The 25,510-nt window shown below is 39.6% G+C and overlaps 1 protein-coding gene across 1 annotated transcript in view; it reads right to left on the bottom strand.

Annotated features, from left to right (window-relative positions):
- The window catches only part of SCAF8 (SR-related CTD associated factor 8), a 147,219-nt gene that overhangs the window by 15,377 nt on the left and 106,332 nt on the right, over positions 1 to 25,510 (bottom strand). The window lies entirely within an intron of this gene.

Below are 25,510 nucleotides of genomic sequence, written 5' to 3'. Positions count from 1 at the left end.
TGAAAGTGCCTTTTGTCCAGGCTGCCTCTCCAGGGGCTGGGCCTCTCTCCTGAGGTTTCTATTTCTTTTGGGGGCTTCCCTCAAGGGCTTGGAAGCCTGAAATCTATGCCCTCTGGTGTCACCAAAGATAAGTCTAATCTTTCTACTGCACTTCACTTATTGTAAACCAGTGGCCAGAAAAACCTTCAAATGTTCTCCAGGATGAGCATATTAATCCTCATCTGATTTAGACAGACTCCCCCAAATCTGGATCATTCTCCTATGGACACATTTGAAACATACCCTTTAAGGTACCCTTTAACTGTGGGACGCCTGGGTGGCTCAGTGGTTGAGCACCTGCCTTCGGCCCAGAGTGTGATCCTGGTTTGGGGATCGAGTCCCACATTGGGCTCCCTGCAGGGAGCATGAGGACACCGGTGCCACCGCAATGACACCCCGGCCCAGACTTGTCTGCACTGGCTCATAGGGCAGTCCAGCCCCTCCCTGTTCCAGGTGTCCTTGTCCCTCACTCCCCTCATTTGTGTCCTGGACCTTCTTTTGCATCCATTTGGCTTTGCTTCCTCCCTCTGACCAGGCTGTGGCTTCTGATCCTGCCCCACACTGTCCAGATCGGCAGGCACCCCCTCACCCCGTGTTCTACCGTGAGATTGGGGGCCACCCTCAAGCAGTCCCACCTCTAGGGTTTACGCTGGTCCACTGACCAGGACTCTGAGTAGAGTGGTGTGAGCCAGTCAGGCTGCACTAACACCCAGGCCCTATGTCTCCACTCCTTCCACAAATGAATCTTTAACAACTTTCTCAGCTACCTCACTCACATCCTGACACAGAGCATCTGTAACATTTTTCATCTGCCAGTCAAATGACCCTCTTTAAAAGCTGCAATCTTATTTCTGGCAGGAATCGCCAAAACCTATACTAGTTCCTTTGGGGCACAGAATCCACACCCTCCCCCTTATTTTAACAACTGACAAACCTTTTAATTAATTCTTTTCAGCATCATGCTCAGAATGGTGACAAGTTCACTGGCTTGTAGTTCTAGGAAACAAGAACATTGCTTGAAAATCAAAAACATTTGCCCAGTTCCAAGCACAGGAATCCTTTCCTGCTCACCTCACAATTTCTGGATCTTGCAGCAATTTTGAGGTCAACCTATCCATTCTTCTTGTTCCCAGGGATGCCATTTTTCAAGGCCAGGGTTTTTCATTGTCCATCTACCTTCCTTAGACTTTTCCCTCTTCTGCAGGGTTTGTTCTAGGTCTATTAAGATAATGTCACCTGCCCCGAGGAGTCGCATCTCCCTTCCTCACGGTTTTCACTCTGAGCAGCGCTGAAAAGACAACTGTTGCTGTCTGCAGTATTTTACATAAGCCCCAATCTCAAACCGACCTGCAGCCTCCTTGCTGGCTTTCTTTCATGGAGTGCTGGACTACTCTTTCATGGTCAATCTGGGGCTGTGCATCTCCTCTGAAGTGTCCTTTGTACAAAGACCTCGTTTCTTTTCCATCAGGATTAGGGTCACTTTGCATATATTAGCAGGGTTACATTGTTGACTTTATTATTCCTCTTGAGTCCAATTCCCTTTTTGAGACTCTATCCACTGAGTTTATCTCTGAACCCTCTGAAAGCTTCTTCTAAACACTGTCACGGTACAAGCACGTGTGCAAGGTGCCACAACTACACATGCCCATCCACTTAGGGATGGTAACAGGTACCTGGTTACTTTCCATGGTGCCACCACCAGAAACTGCCATCAATACCCCAGACAGGCATCATTATCCCCATTTTTGCAGAGCAACTCGGAGATATGAAGCCTGTGGCCCCAAGCAACCCATGAGTGAGGGGTAAAGTCATCAAAAGCACAGCTCTGAGTGACACCAAAACTCACATGCTTCCTCTACTCTATGGTGTCTTAAGCTCTCTAAGAAGTTTTTCTTTCCTTTTTAAAATTTTTAACATTTATTTTACTATTTTTTAAAAAGATGTATTTATTTATTTTAAGAGAGAATTCCAACCAGACTCTGCGCTGAGCCTGGAGTCACAATCCAGAGATTATGACCCAGTGGAAACCAAGAATCTAATGCCTAACTATTTGTGCCCCCTGGGAGCCCCTTTCCTTTTTTCTTTTTATTAAAGATTTTATTTATTTATTTGAGATAGAGGGAGAGAGAGGCAGCAGGAGCCGAGGGTAAAGGGAGAGGGAGAAGCAGGCCCCCAACTAAGCAGGAAGCCAGACCCAGGGCTCAATCCCTGGACCTTTGGGATTATGACCTGAGCCAAAGGCAGATGCTTAACTGGCTGAGCCACCTAGATGCCCCTGTTGGTTTTTTTTTTTTTTTTTTAAGAGTATGATTTAACAACAGCTTTTCCTATGTTTACACATATTATTTCATCCTTTTCCCAATTACATTTTTTATTTTGGTCTTTCTCCCTCTCTCCATATATTTTTTGAGGTATAGTTGACATAACATTATATTAGTTTCTGATGAAAATCTTTTTAATTTTGCAGTGTTTTATTCTACACTATCATATATTCTATATGGCAAACAAAAATCTGCTATATTTTAAGGAATAAAAAAAATGCCCAGATTTAGAACTACAGGTGATTTTATTTCTTTCATACTTACCTCCATCATCTACTTTTTTCTACCATATGCATTACTCGTATGATTTTTGAAATAGAAATAATAATAGAATCTGCATATTCTGAGATCCAGTTTTATCTATGTTATCTACACAATTGGACAGATACTCTTTAGTATTTAGCAAAAGTTAAAAAAATACAAAAGGGGCATTTTGAAAATTAAGAGGCTTCATGATTAGAATTTTATTATAAAAATAGGAGAAAAATACATTCGTTTGTTTCAAAGAGGCACCTGTGAACTGGATTGGGTGCAGGGTGTGGCGGGTGTGTATTAACTGAGGTCTCCCCTCCCCACTAGGATCACCAGTACAGGGAGTAAATGCCCTCCCCTTGTGCTCCCATTTTGAGTTGACTGGCAGCTCTGTCTGGAAGTGGAGTCTAACTCCTAAAGGACTTCTCTTTACTTTCCTCACTCTATTTAACTCTACATGGGAGTAAATATAATTAATATAAATGGGCATAGAGTGGGCCTGGCCCCATATACCTTAGTAAACTCATTAACTAACTGATGTGAATAATTGGGGAGTTTTATTCTAAATATTCTAAAATGTTCTAATTTTTAAAAAATATTTTATTTATTCATGAGACAGAGAGAGAGAGAGAGAGAGGCAGAGACATAGGCAGAGGGAGAAGCAGGCTCCATATAGGGAGCCTGATGCGGACATAATCCTGGGACTCCAGGATCATGCCCTGATGAAGGCAGATGCTCAACTGCTGAGCCACCCAGGCGTCCCATATTCTAATATTCTAAATATTTTAACAACATATATAGATTATATGTGCTTGTGCAAATCTCAAATGCTCAAACTGGAAGTAGGGTCTTTTTTTTTTTTTTTTTTAGATTTTATTTATTTATTTGGGAGAGAGAGAGAATGAGCAAGGGGGAGGGGCCAATGGAGAGGTGAGAAACAGACTCCCTGCTGAGTGGGGAGCCCAATGTGGGGCTCAATCCCAGGACCCCAAGATCATGAGCTAAGCTGAAGGCAGGTGCCCAACCAACTGAGCCACCCAGGCGACCCTGGAAGCAGGGTCTTAGAGGAACCTGGGCATTCCTTAGGCATGCTAAAGAACCTACCCAAGGTCACACAGTTAGTTAAGGACTAAAGAAGTCAAGGATTAAAATGTAAATGCTATTTTTTAAAAACTTAATGTGAATTGTTTTTAGATAAACTCTGGAGTTAATTTAAATAGCTAAATTCTAGTCAAAGCCAGTCTCAGTTTGGCAATCAGATGTTTACGGTAGATAGTACAAAGAGGAACGCTTTTTTTCTCAGTCGAATGGTTATGTAGATTTATATGCATATTTCATAGTTTTAAAAAGTTACATAGATCAATGGTTTGGTAGCTGGCTGAAATAATTCCATATTTTAAAAATCTGTAGGAGGCATCTGTTAGCAGTTTTGAGTTTCTACCACAGACTAACAATTTGGTGATAGCAAGCTGTCTTCCAATTAATGTTCCAGAAAACATTTTATTTCAAGATTTTCAGGACCAGAGCCAAGATTTTCTGGGATTCAGTTATATGAAGCATCATTGTAGTTTTTGCCTTTAATAAATCTTTCATATCTAGGGTTAATAAGCAGTATGTCTTGAAAAATGTTTTGACTTCCTAGGAAAGCTTAATCGAGACTCTTTAATAGGTAACCTGCCTTTAACTGTTCCTAACCTAATGGATAAAGTAAAAAAAACACTTAGAATCACCATCATCTTACATTTACATCATTCCTTTCTCAAAATTATGCAATTTCCCTTGTGTTTTTTTTCTCTCTCTCTTAGCAAACTTGGAATCAGACTTTACAAATGTTCACCCTCCCAAGGAAGCTCATTGATTTTTCTGAGGCTTGCTTCCCCCACAACCTTCTTTCTATGAAATCACACCCCCTATGGTCTTCAAAAATCATGGGACTAACCTTCCTTATGAAGCCTTTCAGAGGACCTCCTCTTAGCCGCCAGACCTGGATCCCATGGAGTCACATGCAACACACTGGGTACATATTTCGTTTCCATACTTTCCTGCCTTCTGTTACTATTATGCTCGGAGCTTCTAAATGGATGACGGCATTTAATTTCTCTAGCACCCAACACAGTGCCTGGCCACTCAATTATCTGTTGGGTGAACAAATAAAACAAAACCTAAAGCCAAACTGATGACCAATATGTGCTCATTCTTTTATACTTACAACTTTTTCTTTTCCTGTACTATTTCTTTTTTTAAGATTTTATTTATTTATTTTATTGAGAGAGAGAGAGAGAGAGAGAGTGGGGGAGGAGCAGAGGGTGAGGGATAAAAGCAGACTCGCTACAGAGAATGGAACCCAAAGTGGGGCTCCATCTCAGGACCCTGAGATCATGACCTGAAACAAAACCAAGAGTTGGATGCTTAACCAACTGAGCCACCCGAGCACCACTTCCTGTACTATTTCAAATAATAATATAGAACATCTGAAAATCTATACTAATGCACTTTTTTTTTTTTTTCAGTTTTCAACTGAAAAAGTCTCATGCTTTGGCACTTACTTTCTACCTTGTCCTATAGTTTTTGGTTTATAAATTCTCAGCTCTATGAGCATATGAACTTTATGGATATAGGACTAATGTCTTACCCAGTCTCCTACCAACTATAAAACCAGGGTATTGTCAGGCACAGGCACCCAATAATTATTCAGAGGAAACGCCTAAGGGGCAGGACAGGACATTCTTCCTTTCCTTGGAAAGTAAAGAGAGAATGAGAAGCAGATAGTTTAAGAGAATATGTGTATATGCAAAAGACTTTCATGACTAGAATTAGCAGTGAAATAAAGAGGAAATGAGATGCATAGTATGTACATTAACCTCTCAAAAAGAAAAAAAAACAGGAAGACTTTTTACATGTTGATCCAGGCAGGCCCCCATACAGACCATGAGGAACAGCACAGTAGCTTTAGGGAGAACTGGGTGGGAAGGCATTGCAGGTAACTGGTCATTTGGCCTCCAGAACAGCCAACACTCAGACCTTCTCTAGCTCTGAGAGTGCTAAACTTCTCCTGTGTGAAGCCAAATATGTATGTGTGCATGTGTATGTGTGTGTGTGTATACATACATATAGGTAGCTAAAAACTATAATCATTTTTACCAATTTTACTGTTATAAAAGTTGTTGTGTAACACCATCCACACTGGTTCAGAAAGGGCATTAGGTCAATTTCTATTTTTCTGAACTCAAGGTTAGGATGAGTATTTTTACCATTGCAGGAGAAGGAGCATCTCCTGGAGTGCCTGAAATATCTGGCAGGTTTGCACTACCTGTTGGCTGAATGAATCCTTCCTTACTAAGCCCTTAACATTCAGAATACTCTGGGACTACTTCAGGTTGCCACGATGGAAGTATTCCTATATTCTGCTGCCAAAGATGCTCTGTCCTTGTTAACACTGATTATATAAAATACATGCTTGATGCTGACATGCTGGCTACACTCTAAAGCCTTGGTGATGATGGTGTCATCATGGGTGACGTCGCTGATGGAACATTTTATAGAGCATATGCTAGGACTGTCTCTAGAACAAGGTCTCCGCACATTTTTTTATCCTCGCATTTTGGCAAGACAGGTATTAAGGGAGCCTCGTGAATCAGAAACAGGTTCAGGTGTGGTCATGGTGTAAGGCAGGTGTCAGATCCGGGATGTGCACCCCAATCTTCCAATGCTCTTCCCACTTTACCCCAGTTACCTGTGAAAGTCCAGGTCCTGGGTATGCAGAAGAATGTCACTTCCCACCTTTGGTTGTTAGGAAACTATTAACGAAAATTATACACTACCTCCTTGCCCCAAACTAGAGAGATTATAGCTACAATATTATTATTTGGGAAGCAGGTAGAGAGAATAATTCCCATAGATGAGTCACCACCCCCTTCCCTCGCCTGAGTGGCTGTTTCCTTCTAGAAGGATACAAAGAGAAGACTGCCACGTACACATCTGCCAGGCGACATGAAACAAATGCAGAGCCTGCGCCCTGCTCATCCTCCAAGCCCCCACATCAGGGCTTTATCGTACCGTGTGCTTATGCTCTACCAGTGAGCGCTCCCCCCATGACCACCCGGTCCACACCTGGGCTCTTGGCCAGCACCCCCTGCCCCCCTTACCTGTCCCCTGGGGGGGCGTGGGAGTTACTGAGCCTGTCTCCTGGCAGAGCCTTCCTGACCTTGCCCTCCATCACCTGCCCTCTGTCCGGCTCCTTCCTTCACTCCTTGCCCCTCTGGACCCAGTTTTGCATTCCACAAGGAAGGCGAACTAGCATTTAAAAAAAAAGGAGAAAAATCCCCCCACCCCTGCCAGCAAACACAAACATGCACAATCCTAGCACTGTTTTCACGGCGAGTGGTTCTTCCTGGGAAGGGAGGAGTACATTTACTCAGTGCTCGCTTACACTTCATAAATACAGCCACGGCTAAGCCTTAATGTATATATAAATATTCAACCTAATTGAGCACTTAGGATGGTATGTGATGAATATTTTTAGCTAAGTCTAATAAAGAGTGGTAATTTTAAATAGAATTTCCTTAGGGAGTATCAGGAATGCTCAGGGCTTTCCAAAAAAGTGCCTTTCATAAACTGCTTGCTGCCAAGTGTTTTCCCGGTGAAGAGAATGCTGCCGGCTATGCTGGAGAGTCAGGGAGATCACTGATCGCCTGCAGGTCCTTGGGGACCCACTTAAGAGTGCCATCCACTTCCCATGTAGATTCTGGAAGAGACATCAAATCTGATGGATACAGGGTGCCTCCTGTTTGCTCCTCGGATAGCAATATATAAACATAAACACATGAACCAGAAGGCTGCCATAAAATGAAAAATGAAATATCCACCCAAATAATTGTTGTCTAGAGCAATATAAGACCTAAGGGGTTGCGGGGGCGGGGGGGGGGGGGAAGCGATGGCTTCCAGACAGGATCATTGAAGGTCAGAAGTGATCTTTTAAGGGAAAACTCAAGTTTGCTATGGTGTTTTTCATCTTCCAAAGTGAAAACCAAGCTCCTTCCCTTTAATAGGTAATGTCGAATATCCATGGTCCCTGTTGGCCATTGACCTCTCCCGAATGTTCCATGGCTTTTCCTTATGGGCCAGATCCCTCACGCTGGAGGGCATCACAGTGACTCCTTTCCTCCTGTCCTCCCTCCAGTTCGGGCCAGTTTGTGGTGAGAGGGTGGATTTGGGCAGGCACCCTGGGGTGGCAGTGGGGGGCAGAGAAGGGGGAAGGGGGGCTCCTAAAATACTACTTACAGAGATTGGAGTCTATAGCCTGGAGGAGCCTTTGGAGAAACAATCGGAATAAAATAATAGTCCTGAGTCCTCAAGTGCAAACAAGGTGCTGTGCTAAGGCTCAACACACTTGACCTTCACGCAATCCCTGAATGGCCCTCTGCAGGAGGCGCTATCCCCAGACTTCCTGGTTCACACGAGGAAATCTGCGCACAGACAGTTCAAGTGTCCTCCCTGCCACCTCAACACTGTTCCATAGGAGACACTGGATTTGAATCATATCCACCCCAAACAGTCATGCTTTAAACAGGACCGGATACCTCCTGTTTTACAAGAAACAATCTTTACACTTAGTTTCAAGGAAAATAGACTTGCTACTGTTTTAATTCAACAAAAATAAACTTTCTTAATTACACTGGAAGACCTTCAAAGTGTTTTCAAATGAAAAAGACAAGCAGTGCACGATCAAGAAAGCCATTTGGCGTTGAGAGGAAAAATAATGGCACTCAGTGTTCTGTACATGCAAGAAAAAGCCAAGGTCATAGCCCACATCCCTCTTATGCCTAATATTAAAAAGTTAGTCCCTTGAAAATCAACCAGAAAAAAAAAGAAAAGAAAAGAAAAACAGGTTTCAAAGTTAAATATGAATTTTTGGTTGTGTGAACTAACTTGGAAAGTAAACTGATGACTTCTTGTCTACAATAAACATTAAATCTCAGTTATCTACATTAAATCTCAGTTATCTACAATGTTAAGAAATGGGATATTCCACATAAGATAATTTTTCATTACCACAAATTTGCACACGGAACATAAATGTAGCTCAGCCTACAGTCGGGTATTTGTATACAGTACAATGCAATGCCTTTGGCTGCTTTTTGCTCTTCATGCAGAGATTTCTATCTTACCTCACAACGTAAAGCTACCAGCTGTTACTACTTCCTGCTGTCACCTGCACACACTAGATGCTCGACTAGAGAGTGGAAATTTCTTGCTCCACCAGGACAGCTTATCAGTTTCATCTCTGTAATGAATGACTGTGGACTACAATGACCAAGAATCTCAGAGCAGTGTCTGCATTCCTTCTATGATGCATATGTGGGCTTCCTAAGAGACCTGTCTTCATTCACATAGACCAGGAGTAAGCTGGACCTGTAGGCCTTGCCCTTCAATCTGCCTTGAAACACACACATACTCTCCACCAACTCCCAGATGGTCTGATGCCTCCTAACAAGACACTGGACCTGCTTGCTTGACCACATCCACCTTGACCAATGGTCCTGGCCGTGACCTCCTGGCCTGCCCAAAACTTTCTTACTTGGCCTAGTCCCCCCAGGCCCCTGTTCTCCTCCAAAACAGACCTTGTTACAACTGCTTTGGCTGTTCAGGAGACTCTGGAACTCGCTTCCTGGTTTTTACTGGCTGTGTTTCAGAACAGTGGGGGATCCTGCAGATACCTTTAAATCAGTCAGGATTTCTTTCATTCCTTTTTTTTTTTTTTTTAAACTTTTTAGGGATGCCTGGGTGGCTCAGCGGTTGGGCATCTGCCTTTGGCCTAGGGCTGGAACCTGGAGACCCCTGCATGGAGCCTGCTTCTCCCTCTGCCTGTGTCTCTGCCTCTCTGTCTCTCTCTGTCTCTCTCTGTCTCTCTCTTTCATGAATGAATAAATAAAATCTTAAAAAAAAAACTTTTTAAATGAAAACCTTTTTAAAATTATACAAGTAATATGTTATGATTGTGCAAATACTACCACGAGAGAGTGAAAATCCCTCTGTTCCCTCCTGCCATTTATCTTCTGAGACTTTCTTATATATACATACAAACATACCCTCTCTGTTGGTTTTTCAAAAATCTCCATAAGGGATAATACTGTTCTGTAATTTGCTTTTTTTTCACCCCGTGGTGTATGATGAACACCTTTGGGTTCAGCGTACACAGACCTAACTCACGTTTAGTGGCTGGATAGATCATTCGTATTCAGGTTTTACACATAAAATGCTAAAAATATATATTAGAGACGCATTTACTTGCATGTATGCAAATATTTCCATAGGCTTGACTCCTGGGTAAAAGGGAATGCTGTCCCCTCCCGCCTTTTCCTACATAACCTGTAAATCAGTCAGGATTTCGTAGAGGTATATGACCATGCAAATGGTTTGGGACGGAAATCATTAGTTTGTTTTTGTTCTCAGGTGTTTATGGCAATGGACATTCCGGCAGTCCCTGGGCAGGGATTGCTGTGGTGCTGGCACAGCCGGTACCGGGCACTCCAGACACACCGCTGATTTCTCAAGGCTCAGGTCTTCCAGATGTTTCCTCACTGAGTTTATGATCTAATAAAGTAGCACACTAAGGCTATGAGGTTGGAGAGAACATAACTTAGTGTGCAAACGATGAACACCTAGACTATGGTTTTGGTTTACAAAGTACAGTTTTACTGTGACCTGTTTGTGCAGGTTGGACGGAGCCAGACTGGACAACTCCTGTCAGCTCCTTGAGGGTATAGGGCCGGCTCTCTCACCTTCGCTGCTGTATCACCATCGCTGCTGTATCACCATCGCTGCCCATGGCACCGGGCCTACATAGGCACTCCAGAAATGTGTTGAGATAAATGTCTAACTGGAGGTTAGAGGCCCTTCTGGGGCATCAGCCATGTGCCGTTGGTCTTCCTCAAATACAACAGCAAGTTGCTATTTCGGCTCCCCCCCGCCCCCCCAAAGGTGGTAGATGAACTTGCCGAGCTCTGACAACTTCCATTCTCCTTCCTAAGTCATTCAAATTTCGTGTGATCTTGTATGACAAGTGACTTTGTATTCATCTGATTTCACAGTTAAAGGCACGAGGACTATACAACTTATTGTTCATGGAAGAACATTTCAAGATGGAAAAGAAGCAACAGGCATAAACTGGGGCTCTCTGGGGGCAAACGGGGACGTAGGGTCATGCTCACTGTAAGTAGAGCAATAAAGGAGCTCAACTTAGCCAAAGTGAATCCCAACTACATATCCTAAAACGATAGGAGCAATTTTGAGGATAAGTTAAACGTGACAAGGGCCCAGCAGTGCCCTGTTCTATTTCGGTTACACCACCAGAGACACAAACGCTAAAGGTAGCAAGACTGGCAGATTCTAAGGGCACTACTACAAGATTACTGAAAACATAAAACAGTTTGCATTGATTGGAAGTATAAAATAGTTTTTAGAGGATTAAGTTACAAGGTCTCCTGTTCCCCTTATAACTTTATACTTCTCTATGTAACCAGGCAGGATTCCTGCAGCCACAAAATTCCCTGTACAGTACCCTAATTGTAGTTGAATTAACAGGAAGATTAAAAAGTCTGGAGAACTGGACTCAACATTATTAGTTACTATATAAAGCTTTGGAGTAGAAACACATTTGCCAAAATGCTTTTCTATTTATACTCGGTAGGTCTATTCTTTTAGTCACATCACTGTATGGGCAGGACTCCCACTTAAGGGAATAAATTCTAGTAAAACCCATTACACCTCAAAAAAATTTTTTTCAAAGATTTTTAAAAATTTATTCATGAGAGACACAGAGAGAGAGGCAGAGACACAGGCAGAAGGAGAAGCAGGCTCCATGCAGGGAACCCGATGCGGGACTCGATTCTAGGACCCTGGGATCACACCCTGAGACAAAGGCAGATGCTCAATCTCTGAGCCACTCAGATGCACCTACATCTCACATTTTTATTTTTTATTTTTCACTGATTCCAATGATAAAGGTGGGATTTCTCCTACTGGAAAAAATATGGTTCTCCTGGTGGAACCAGTGAAATGTAGTGGGTAACTTTGCTGGATGATTTTTATCTATTATCTATTTAGATGAACAAAGTTTTATTGTTATGTCACGGGGCATAGCATGTAACTTATATACGTGCCCAGAATAGAGATATTTACTGTTATTGCATTCAATAATAATGCCGGAATGGAAGTTTGAATACAAAGTCAATGCTAATCTATAACTCCTACTTTTAAGGGCAAATTTTTTTAAAAGATTTTATTTATTTATGAGAAACACAGAGAGAAAGAGAGAGAGAGGCAGAGACCCAGGTAGAGGGAGAAGCAGGCTCCATGCAGGGAGCCTGACGTGGGACTCAATCCTGGGTCTCCAGGATCAGGCCCTGGGTTGAAGGCAGCGCTAAACTGCTGAGCCCCTGGGCTGTCCTAAGGGCAAATTTTTAATGACAGAAGTTCTGACTTCTGAGAAGAACATTTGTCATTATACCATATAAAATTACCTAGAGAATTCTATCTTACTTGTTTTGGAAAACCAGAGCAAAGATTAGAATATGGGAAAAAAAATAGTGGATGTTGTAAAATAGGCTGATAAAAAATATATTTTTATGAATAAAAAGCACAATATAAGATATATTCATATGTCTATTTTATCATGGTCTCTTGCATTGTTTTCTCATTTTTATAGGTACCTATATATGAAAAGGTAAGTATATTTACATGTTTTTTGAGAAAAAGCCTCTTATGAAATATTAATATTTCTAAACTGTTATCTGTCTCGGTTGTTCATTGAAATATTTTAGAACCTCAACTGTTCTATTCCTACATTCCTTGACAATCAGGGGAGTGTGCAGAGTGAAATGGAGAAAAGACTTTTCAATTCTCTGTTAAAGATAAATATAAACCCTCCAACCAGAACACTTCATTTCAATTCAACAAATATTTACTGAGAACTAGGCATGGCCTGGTGCTTTGCTAAGCACCAGAGATAAAAAGTTGCATACCAGCAATATCTAAAAATTAGCTCATGGATATCAACAATTATATGCACTATCATTATTGACATATGCATGTGGTACAATTCCCACACTTGCCCTACTATCATTAATGTGCAAAATCCCTCTCCCAATCATTTCTGTCTTGTGATTATTAATTCTACTTAAGAACCCACAGACACAGTTCTGCAAAAATGGTATCAAATATATATCTTAAGTAGATTTCAAACTTCAGCGAATTCAAATGTACAGCTATACATGGTTGTTGTATCAGTTTATATTGGAATACTATACTGAACTGCAGCTGAGTATTTCCTATGCCCCTTAGTACAAAATGTTCAAGAGATAACTTAAAACTGGGACTGTTTTGTTGTTGTTCATTCACTTTATTCCTTAGTTAAGAGATACTGAATGCAAATGCCTTCAGCTTAAAATTTTAAAAAGATGTGGTTTTCTTATATATTTAAATTGGCTACTAAACGTCAGCCAAATACAATTTTGAAAGCAATTTCCCAAATGTCACATGCAGCTGTCAAATGCAGCTTAAAAAAAATGAGAAAGATGACAAAGACAAGGCTTTGCAGGACTCAGCACACACATAAGCTCTCAGAGGCTTTTAGCTGGATTGAAAGGACAAATTTATCTGGGGAGAAGTGGGCACACAGAGGAAGCTGGTCAGGGTTCACATTATTTTAAATTCCTGTAACTAAAATCTCCCTACAAATTAGGTCAAAACTTAATCTTTAATTGCTAGAGAACTGGAACATTTTCTAGACTAGAAGAACTCATTGGGTAGGTATTAATCCCATAAATGAACAGAACATGACATTCCTTTAGTTTGACAAACTTAAATCAATGATCTTGAATAAAAATAGATCCTACATTTCATAGTCGACCAACTGTCATCTTTCTAAAATCTTTGCAGCTAAGAACACAGCAGAAGTGAAATCAGATGGAAAAGATGGTTGTGTGTGACAGAGCTGAAAGAAAATAAAAATAACTTCAAACATAATTTGGTTGATAAAATATTTTTCAACAATGGATTCCATTCTTTATTGATGTCGCTCATTTTAAAACTGTCTGTCGTGAATAGATGGTTGCTGAGCCCAGGCCAACTTCTGGGGCCCCCTCTAATTCTTTCTCTAAGTTGTCACGTGCGTAAGGCGGCTTGAGCTCATTTATCTCCTGCTGAGAGCTACAGATGCAAGGAGGGGACCTAAGCATTTCCGAAGGGATCAAAGTGCACTATTTTAATTAGCAAGATAAAATATTATTTTAGGGAAAGTGAACAAAGGCTAAATCTGAAAAGAAAAGTGACAGAGTGTGGAATCTGAACACACAGTGCAGGGATCTGAATAGAAAGTCCCATCACGGATAGTGAAGGAAGGAAGAGAAGACAAGCTCTCAGTAACTTCCTGGCATGGCGTTGGCTACAAGTCATCTACATCCAGAACACGGGACGTGGCTGTTAAAGAACACAGGATTTATCATTAGACACCCTCGAGTTAGGACTCCTCTTTTACTCAAAGTAGCTGTATAACTTGAGCTAACGCACATGTTTTGTCTGTGAAGGGAAATAAATAATAGGATAAATAATTGATGTAAAGGGTCAAGTGTATCAGGTATTCAGTAGAGAATAACCATCACCATTATCCAACAATTACAATAACATGACACAATGCTCAATAATGCCAACGCTCCACAATTCTGGGAATGAGGAGGAAGGAGAAAGAAAAGTAGGACAACAATTACAGGTTATCTAGAATAGTCTAAGGAGACCAAAACCACTGGTGAAACCCCTACACATTCTAGGACATCAAGCCATCAACTAATGTCTTGGGTCTACCGTGATTCTAGGTTTGTAATCCATTAGGGATGTGAGATAAAACACAGGATGCCCAGGTAAGTTTGAACTTCAGACATACTTACATTAAAAAAATCATTCATGGTTATCTGAAATTCAAATTCAACCAGGTGCCTTGTATTTTTATTTGCAAAACCTGGCAACTCCATTTCTACTGCCTCATTTCTCTTCACTTAATTCACTTACAGGGGGCCAGAGTAAATTCTATTTTGTTTTCAATTCCCAGAGACTGAGAATGGGGTTTCTAGAAGTGAGACAAACAGCACCATTCTTTTAGAAAGGTTTTTAAAGTTTCCTCAAACTTCCAAGGAATTTTTACCATGATGTCACCTGATGCTTATTCTAAGCAGCTGGGATCTGCACTCCCACTTTATAGACGAAGAAACCAAGGCAGAGGTGGGCAGTCATTACCTGGCAACTGCTGCTAACCTAAACCTACTATAGTCTTTGCACATAATCAGATTCCACATATTTCCCTCTGTCCAGAGCATGTTATGAGAAAGTTTTAATTTGCCAACCTAAGAGTTCCTCAATAAGTGAATGGATAAAGAAGATGTGGTATATACATTCGATAGGATATTAACTCAGCCATAGGAATAAAAAGAAACCTTACAATTTGCCACAATGTGGATGGACCTAGCAGGTATGATCCTAAGTGAAATCAGCCAGAGAAAGACAAATACCTATGATTTCATTTGGATGTGGAATCTAAACAACAAACAAAGCAAAATAGAAACACACTCAAAGGTACAGGAAATAAATTGTTGGTTATCAGAGGGGGCAGGGGAGGAGCGGGGTGGGCAAAACCGGTTGCAGGGGATTAAGAGGTACAAATTTCCAGTTATAAAATAAGTGAGTCATGGGATGTAATGGACAGCATGAGGAATACAGTCAATAACATTATAACTGTAGGGTGACAGACAGTAACAGACAGTAACTAGACTTCCTGTGGGGATCATTTCATAATTATGAAAATATAGAATCGCCATGAGGTACACCTGAAACTAACAGGTTTCATGTCAATTATATGTCAATAATTCTATGTCAATTATACTTCATTAAGAAAAAATTTTATTGTGCATTATGGAACAAAGAGCATTAAATATGCTTTTCAAATTCCTTTCTCCCCAGTTTGACACAGTGGAGTTCTTATTCATGGACTAATCTGTCACGTGCCTTCCAGCTCTAATTTTCTTTGATTGATGACCCATAAAAGTTGCTGAGTCCCAAGGCCAATATTTTTAAGAATCTCAAACAGAATCTGTTTCTCCAAATTCAGCCTCACAGCCTGCTCGTCCTCACACCTCATCATACAAGACAAACTACCAAACACAAGGATGTGGTGTCCCATGCAGCTTGTCAGAGGTGTCCCAACAACCATGTTGCCTGTGTCCTGTAATACTGCAATGCGTTCTGCATCAGACTCCAGGTTACCTAGGGATGGTGGAGAGCTGGCTCAGCTCATTGACTCCCTGGTCACCCACTTCACCAGGGCCAGTTCTTTGAAGGTCATTTTGGCTTCCCTCTGCACAAAGCACCCTCCCTTTCCTCCAGAGACTTGTCTCTACCTCTGCCTTTTCAGACAGACTGAGAATGCATGAACCATGAGCTGAAATATTCTCAAAGAATATTTGAGAATATTTACTGCCAGGCCCATCTAGTCCTTGTTGCTTCATTATATCTTGAATGGCTGTCCTTTCGCTCTATACTTTCCTACACGTTTATATACAGTAAAAAATAAGATGGCAGAAAGGGGGGGGGGGCTGGGCAAAATGAGTGCAGAGGAAAGAGAGACACCAGCCTCCAGTTATAGAATAAGTAAGCCATAGGAATAAAAAGCAGAGCATAAGGAATACAATGATATTGCAACAGCCATGTAGTGTGGCAGATGGTAGCTACACTCGTGGATAACATAGTATAACATGCCAAATCCCTAAGTTACATACCTGAGACTAATGTAACATTGTGTGTCAAGCTATACTCAAGTTAAATAAATAAGATTGCAGAGGCTGTAGCTTTTCTTGGCTTTAACTCATATCCAGCACATTATCATATATATAACTTGTAAAATGTATGCTTTTCTGAAAGTCAAGTACTGCTAAAAAGAGAGACTTTACATCTAAAGATATCTCCCCATTCCATTTCTCTCAGTATTTTTAGGACACTTTTTCTGAAGAATGAATATTAACAAGTAGGCCCTGGTTCTCCTAATGTCTGTGGTCCTAACATCTTTTTCTCTAGAATCAAGATAATAATGAAAATAATAATAGTTATCATGTGCTAGTCTGATTCTAAATGTCATGTCGCACTATCAAGTGCTGATATAAATCCTCTTAAACGGATGAAGAAACAGTAAGAGTGACACGCTTAATGTCACACAGCTAGGGATTTATTTGCCCAATGTCAGAAGAAGAAACAGAGCAAGAGAGGAACTTGTCCAATGTTATAGATGGGCCTGGTTCCAAAGTTATGCTCTTCACTTACACATTATTCTAATGCCTTAATTTAAAATAAAACTCTTTAGGGATGTCTGGGTAGTTCAGCGGTTGAGCATCTGCCTTTGGCTCACAGTATGGAGTCCCAGGATCAAGTCCCGCATTGAGCTCCCTGCATGGAGCCTACTTCTCCTCCCTCTGCCTATGTCTCTGCTTCTCTTTCTGCGTCTCTTGTGAATAAATTAATTTAAAAAATCTAAAAAAAAAAAAAAAAAAACCTCTTTAGTTAAAGTTTTATGTGAAATATATACATCTGGGCAGAAGGGAGAAGATACAATGAAAAAAGAAATGCTGAAAAGTGATCTAACTAGTATTCTCAGCCATTTCCTGAGCATCTATAACAGAATACAGTGTCATTCTGGAAAACTAAAATAAATTAGGAAACTAATGTTTCTTATTTATTAAACTTATAAAAAGCATAGAATACATTGAAAAGTCATGAAAATTTTATTACACAAAAACAAAACCTGGTAACTTAGATTTACAAAATAGATGGTAACATAATCAAGCAAGAGTTTCCTTTGTCTCCTAGCCATTGGACCATGTGGACAAATTGATTCAATTCAACGTTCTGAATTCACCACTCAGATGCTAATATAACTGAGAGAAACATACAGGACAAAGGCCTGCCTCCTTCTCTGTGGCTGGCTCACTGAACAGTTAAAATAGTTACATGGGAGAAATATTCAGCAACATGCTGTACAATGTGATGTTCCATAGTAGGATGGTGTGTTTGTGTGTGTAGAGAAGGGGTATCTGCAGACAGGACTAATTGAAAACTGTGAGTGCAGATATCTGGGTATAAATAAGGTGTGTTCTTTCAGCGGATATCTTCATAAACATTGCATTTAACATCCTTTGCCAAAAAATACATGGTTCTTAAGTTAATGGAGAAGGCATTCTAGTTTATGGCCTTTTATCTTTTCTAGGGAATCTCTCCAGCCCCTACCCTAAAGAAATACCAGATGTTTATTAGACAACCCATGGAATAATAATCCCCACCCCTCCAAGTTCATATATCTGTAATACATTGTGGCAAGCGGGAGCCAAAATGTCTTATTATAATTGATTTATCCCACCTACTAAGAGGCAATAATTATGTGAATAATTGCTTAGGGGCATAGAATTTAAAAGTGTATAGTGAAAATAAAATTTTAAAATATAAATACTGGTCTTACTTTTCAAGACCAAATCCATACCTATAAAAATGTGTCTATATATTTATGCACCAGATATTGTTTCTCTCACTCAGAATTGGTATGTGGGCAATAAATTTTTATTGTGGGGAATTTGAAAGTTAATAGAGAGATCTTTTATATAAATGGCCAGGTGATTGTTTTAAATTTTTTAACTGGGTTGAATTCAAATGCCTTATGAATGACCTAAGAGATTTTTGATATGAAATGCTGTAATAAATTTGAATGTTATAGAGAATTTGTTTTTTTTAAAAAACCTTGTCTCGTGATTTTCCCTGAAACTAGGGCATTTAAATGCGAAAAAAAAAAAAAAGGTGTCGATATGAGTCATTAAGAACAGCAACTGAAATGTGATTATATACTCCAGAGGAAAAATTCCAGAGCAAAGTATTACATCAAAAGAAGGAAATTCACTGAATTAATATGAGACCAATTTTAAAGAAAAAAATGAAGAAAGCTTAGATCATTAAAAATGATATACACATCTGGTTTCTTGATATAGATGTCATTAATTGAGGGTTAGAGAAAACACAATGGTGATCCTCAGAGAACAGTCAAGAACAGATTAAAGCCTAAGAATTTGGCTACCTTATCCCAGCATGGGTTCTAGAAAAATGAGTGTGTGTAATAATGGCAGCCTGAGTATATACTATGTTCTAGGTACTATTCTAAGTACTTTATATCCACTAATTTACTGCATAGTGCAGGTGCTATTCTCAACCCCGTTCTACAGAAGAAATGAAGTACAGAAGGGGTAACTGTAAGATAACCTCAGAATTAGCAAGTGGCAGAACCAGGACTCAAATCCAGGCCCTCTCCCTGCAGGATCCATGTTGTTACACTGTAGTCCACACTGACTGCTAAAGACTAAGAATGCTGGCACTGAGGGAATCTGTAAAAACTTCTAGTGCAATTTTCTCATTCTACAAACTGAGGCCCAGGCATGCTGTGCTATAGAAGAGTTCCTTCATTCCCAACTGCTTGCTCCATTCACAACATTCCTTATCACCTCATTCCTTTTACAACCACCTTAAAAGTAACTGGCATCATTGGACAAGGCTAGTTGAACGTTTACAGATCTGCTTGGACTCTGCTCAGGGCACAGGACAGTTTTAAGACCAACATGCATTTGCTTAGTTCTTGTTTACCCTTCCGTTATTAGCAGACAAATCTACAGCAGTAACTTCATAAAACAATATTCACCTATGAAATATCTTGTTGATATGTTCAGAGGATGAAACACCCTGAAATATGGACATTGTGGTATAAGGGCATGAGCAGTTTTAACAAGTTAAATTCCATTATGTTAACAGCAGACAACTGTACTGGAGAGAATTCCTTTGGGGCTATTTTGGATTAGTAAATTAAATATTAAAATTATCGATGTTGCATCTAATGAATGTTAAAGTTCCTTCAAACACTGAGAGTCTATGTTTTTGTTTTTGTTTTTTGTAAAAACAAAATTCCTGGTGCTTCAGCTAATGTACCTAAGTATACTATGGGAAGGTGTGTCACGACACCATGAAGCATCAGGCTCCCATTAGTGGAAAAAAACAGCAAGTGACTATCTCTTAGATGAAGACAGGCAGGCAACTTTGTTAAGGTGGGGGAAGGAATGTGGTTCAATTCCCAGAAATACCAACGATGAATACTAGTTCTAAGACAACCAGCTCATCAACAGGAACACTAGATTTCCTTTCATAGGTGCACAGCGACCTCTACTGGTATCATTGGAGAATCCCCAAACGCAATTTTCTCCATTAAGTGAATTTTCAGAGGCACAATTTAGGAATATCTACTCTTTTGGAACCTTTAAAAAAAAATCTTTAATTGAAAAAATTCCTTCCTCTACTAGTATTGAATATTACAATTAAAATGGTCCACATATATAATATTATAGAATGGGAAGAACTAAACAGTACTTTAATTAAAAAAAATTAATCCTGTTGGTGATAGCAAGAATACAGTATCATGTCATTAAAGCTATTAAAAAAAACTTTTTTGGAAATACCCCTAATATGCCCGAAAAGTTACCAAAGATACCAATTATAGAACAGTAATTATATATTGAAAATTCTCAAATACTCTGAAGATTTCAGTTGTCAAATATACATGATCCATTTTTCTCATGAATATTTTGTTTTCTTGTTTTCAAAATAATACTTAAAGCTTTGGTTTTTTTTCAAGTCTCAAAGACAATCAGAAATAGAATTATCTGTAAGCAGGTTTATCATGTGTATTAAAACTTTTGGTGGATGAATTTTGCCTACATGTGAAGAAACATCAAAGACAGCCCTCACATGCTTCATTATGTAACAGGCACATGCGAGTATGGCTGGAATACTGTTCATGAGTTCAACGGAAAGCATGAGTTTTAAAAAACCAACAGGAGTATTTTTGATTCTTGGAAGCTGAAATAATCTCTTTGAAATTTCATTTTCATAACTTTCCACTGCAGAAAACGATATATGAAAACTCCCAATGATAGCCCAAATTTGATTTCAACTGTGGGGAAACACAGCCTCTCTCATCTTGTTCCTATTCTTTCTTTTTAAACAAGCACAAAAAAAGAAAATAGTTGAGAATTAGTGAATTAGTTTGGTTTGCACAGAATATATACATAGATTAAATGCAGAGTCGGAGAAATATTTTAGAGTAATAGATTGTTGGGGGGGCACCTGGGTGGCTCAGTCGGTTAAGCCACTCATTTCAGCTCAGGTCATGATACTTGAGGGTGGTGAGATTGACCCCTGTGTCAGGCTCTGCACTGGGTGTACAACCTGCTTGAGATTCTCTCTCCCTCTGTCCCTCCCCCCACTCCTTCTCTTAAAAAAAAGAGTAATGGATTAGGGAATGAAGACATTTCGACTTAACTTTGACAACTAGGATTTCAAAGTTTCTACACTTCCTTTTATTTTTGTTTATTAATTTATCCGTCAATATATGTTGCACTACCTGTAGGCAGCACCAGGTATAAAAGGGTTTAGAATAAAGCATTGTCCTTGCTCCGGAGGAATTAAAAAGCTGGTACAGAAAAAACAAACAAACAAACAAAAAAAGAAAACAAAAAAACCCAGATGATTTGCTATACAAATAATTATAAGGACAGATTTTAAATAGCTTGACTTTAATATGCAGACTTTTCACTAAAAAGCTACCTCCCTACTCTCACCCCTTACAACAGTGTCTGCAGACCTGTACATTTCCTCTCTCCCCACTCTTTTTCTGGAGGAGGGCGCTGTGGTTGGGGAAGTGACTCTTCTGGCTCAAGGACTAACCATATTAACAGTTGTTAAAGCAATTACCATCACAGAGCTCTCCTCCTATCCAATAGTACTCACAGAATAGGCCCTGGAATCACATACTGGATGGACACACAGCTTTTAATAAGGAAAGACTAAATAAAAAGTGAAAACCCACCAAGTCCTCCACAGCCTTGCCTGGATGTTTCAGACTCTCTCTTCTGGCCTATGGGATAAGGCTTTACTCACGTCAGGAAAACATGATGCAACAAAACCAATTCTCTAAAAATTAACTCTAATTCTCTGAAAGAGAATTTTATTTTTTGAAAAAGACTTTATGTACTCATGAGAGACACAGAGAGAGAGGCAGAGACACAGGCAGAGGGAGAAAACAGGCTCCTGGCTGGGAGCCTGATGGAGGACTCAATCCTGTATCCTGAGATCACACCCTGAGCTGGAGGCTGACACTCAACCCACTGAGCCGCCCAGGTGTCCCAGAATTAATAGCTTTTATTTTTTAAAATTTCACTTATTTATTCATGAGAGACAGAGAGAGAGAGAAAGAGAGATTGAGAGGGGGGTGGGGCAGAGACACAGGCAGAGGGAGAAGCAGGCTCCATGCAAGGACCCTGAGTGGGAATCGATCCCGGGTCTCCAGGATCATGCCCTGGGCCAAAGGAGGCGCTAACTGGTGAGCCATCCACCCAATAGATTTTAAAAAGATAAAGTCAAGAAATTCTGTGTAAATACTGAAGCCTTGACAGTACTTCAATATGTCCAAAAAGGCAAGAACATCACTTAAAACACTGCCATGACTGCTTATAATAGAAACAGGAAACAACTGAAGTATTCCTTAGTAGAAGATTAGTTAACTAAATTGTCGTTTAATAAACATTGGAATATTATGCAAGCATGAAAAAGAGTGATAGGTTTATAAGCTCTGGAAGTCTCTAGAAGGGCACATGGGGACATATTAGTGGTTGCCTCTGCAGTAGAAGAACTGGCTGGCTGGCTAATTTTGAATTTTTTACTTTATAACCTTTGGTGCTTGTTGAATTTTTCATGATGAACAAGTACTATTTAAAAAATAAAACAGAGGGACGTCTGGATGACTCAAGCGGTTAAGCATCTGCCTTGGGCTCAGGTCATGATCTCAGGGTTCTGGAATTGAGCCCCCATGTCAGGCTCCCTGCTCATGCTCAGTGGGGAGCCTACTTCTCCCTCTGCTCATCCTAGCTCTCCTTCTCACTCACTCTTTCTCAAACAAATAAATACGATCTTGAAAAAAAAAAAGGTTAAAACATAAAATAATCATAAAATAAATACTATTTTTAAGAATTATTTATTTAAGAGAGAGCACATACATGAGTGCGAGCAGTTGGGAGGGGCAAAGGGAGAGGGAGAATCTGAGGCAGACTCCCTGCTGGGCACGGAGCCCAGGGTGCGGCTTAATCCCAGGACCCTGAGATCATGACCTGAGCTGAAATCAAGAGTCGGATGCTTGACTGACTAAGCCACCCAGATGTCCCAAAATAAATACTATTTTGAATGACAAAAACAAACAAACAAACAAACAAAAAAACCAGCTGCTCTGTGGAGAATAGAAAGAAAATAGGAGTATTGCTAGGTCAGTGTGAGAGTTTTTCACACCAAAAAAATAAGCAGGATAGAGTTGTTTTTTTTTTTTGTTTTTTTGTTTTTTTGCCAAATGGATATTTTGAATAGTTCATGTGTCAAAATAAACTAAATAAATTTAAAAAAATAAACAGTGACTGAACTGGGTTAAGTGACGGTATTCCTAAAAGGAAATAAACCTTTCCATGAGAGTTATTCACTGTGGGGGTGTTACAACATTTTAGAAGATATTTTCTACCTCCACAGTTATCCCTACAAATTTACTATTTGTTTGCTTTATTCAGTGCTTTGCTCTAAATGTTAACACTCCAAGAATTATTTCTGAGCAACACTCTGTTCTCCTTCACCTGTGGAATCTTCTGTGGCATAAACAATGTGACAGCACAGGATGAACGATCTATACCACTCCTCAAGACCCTCAGATGACAAATTCTGTGCTTAGGACAGAAGCTAAAATGGAGACTAAGAATGCGGTAAAAATAATTTTGAAAACAACCTCAGTTCAGAAACACCGCTTCAAATTGTACTGTTCCAGGGGCACCTGGGTGGCTCAGGGGTTGATCCCAGTCCAGGGACTGAGTCCCACATCGGGCTCCTTGTAGGGAACCTGCTTATCCCTCTGCTTTTCTCTGCCTGTGTCTCTCATGAATAAATAAATTAAAAGTCTTTTTAAAAAAAATTGTAAGGCTCCACAATGCTATAACTGACAGATTTTTTTTTTTTAAAGTAATCTCTACACCCAATGTGGGGCTCAAACTCATGAGCCTGAGATCAAGATTCGTATGCTCTACCAACTGAGTCAGTCAGGCTCCCCAGCTTTTCTTTTTTTTTTCTTTTTTTTCACTTTTTGAAGTATTATAGAAAAAAAACCAAGTACCTATACGATCTAATATGAAATATGAAATTCTGCAATATAAAATTTCAATTTAATATCTAGTATAGGTAGAAATTAACTGGAACAGAGCGGAGGTGGCAGGATGTGGGGGGAACAAAACCAAGGTGCAGTTGTGGCTGAAAACTACTTAATGTTCACTTGTTTGAAGGTCTGAGACAAAAGATCAGGAATTCAATTTGGACTTATGAACTGATCATTTTTTAGTCATGCATTTCAGTTATGGGTAGATTTTGTTCTATATAAAAATGTGTGTGCTAGAGAGTGACAGTGCATGGGGGGTTAACTTTTAATCCCTGAAAGGTGCCAGGGGTAGATGAATTTTTAAATAGAGAAAGGCAGAGAAGAAAGCTAGGGAAAGGCAAACACTTATTTTACACTATCACGTGGGCTGACAATGTATTTTCAGATTCAGATTGAGTTTCCAGAGTACCTGTGTGTCTATATGCATGTGTGTGTGTGTGTGTGTCTATACCTTGCAAATTATATAAAAATCAATACACGTAAAGCAAGCAAAAATAAACCTTTCAGTGAGTCCTGTCTAGACTTAAAAAATATTTAATGAGCAGTGAGGATAATTTTACAATGCAGATGTTGTTTTTGTGGGTATAATTATGATGGACTCCATTCATTTGTCCATTTTTAAAGATTTATCATTTTAGGAGAGTGAAACAGTAACATTCTTCCATCTTCATCAAACGATTAGTAAAGAATTTGCCCTTCAGGACTTCATCAGAGTCAAAATCCTGCACCAGTGAAATCACCTAGCAATGGCAAAATCCTGTTGGAATTCACCAAGTGAATGTTAAGAACTCTCCAAACCAAGTCCTTTAAAATTAAATTTTTTGAAAAACTTTAAATGAAAAATTATAGTATACTCCAAAAGGGATGCATCTAGCACCCTATAAAGTAGGAAAATGAATTGACAATACTGAAGACAGAAGGATTATCCTTTAAAAGAGTTTAAAATGTTTTATATTCAGCTAAAAGCTTTCATACTACCAAGTCCAGATTTGAATGGTGACATCATCTTTTCTGAGCTTCAGAGCAGAGACTGCAGATCTTCTATTTTAATAACTAAAAGCACAGTGCAACCTTACAGATTTGAAATGATCTTTGGAAAACTGATAACTGGAAAAACAGAGTATTACTTTTTTGCTATCCTGACTTTACTTTGTAGTAATGCTGTATCATGAGCATTTTATTTTTGAAAATTAAAATGTCAAAATCTTACTTTCTACATGGAAACTTACCGATTAGGCCTTTACAGAGAGGCTCTAAGCCCACCTTGATGGGATCTGTTTAGCTACTTAATTCCTCATTTAAATATACCATTAAATTGCACACTAAAACCCTATATGGTCCACATCAAACTAACTATACTGTATGGTTTGTTGAATAATGAGTCTGCATTATGATGGAGTCTTGAAACACCATTCACTACAAAATTCTTTTCCTTTTAGAAAAACATATGTTTTTAGGTCAATAGAAAATAATCTAAATTAAAAACTACATTTATAGAAAAAAAAGGTAGAAGTCAGAAACAAATTTGCCTTTTTAA

This window comes from Canis lupus, chromosome 1 (genome assembly GCF_048164855.1).
Source record: "Canis lupus baileyi chromosome 1, mCanLup2.hap1, whole genome shotgun sequence".
Lineage (NCBI taxonomy): Eukaryota > Metazoa > Chordata > Mammalia > Carnivora > Canidae > Canis > Canis lupus.
This window is presented reverse-complemented; position numbering and strand designations above follow the sequence as displayed.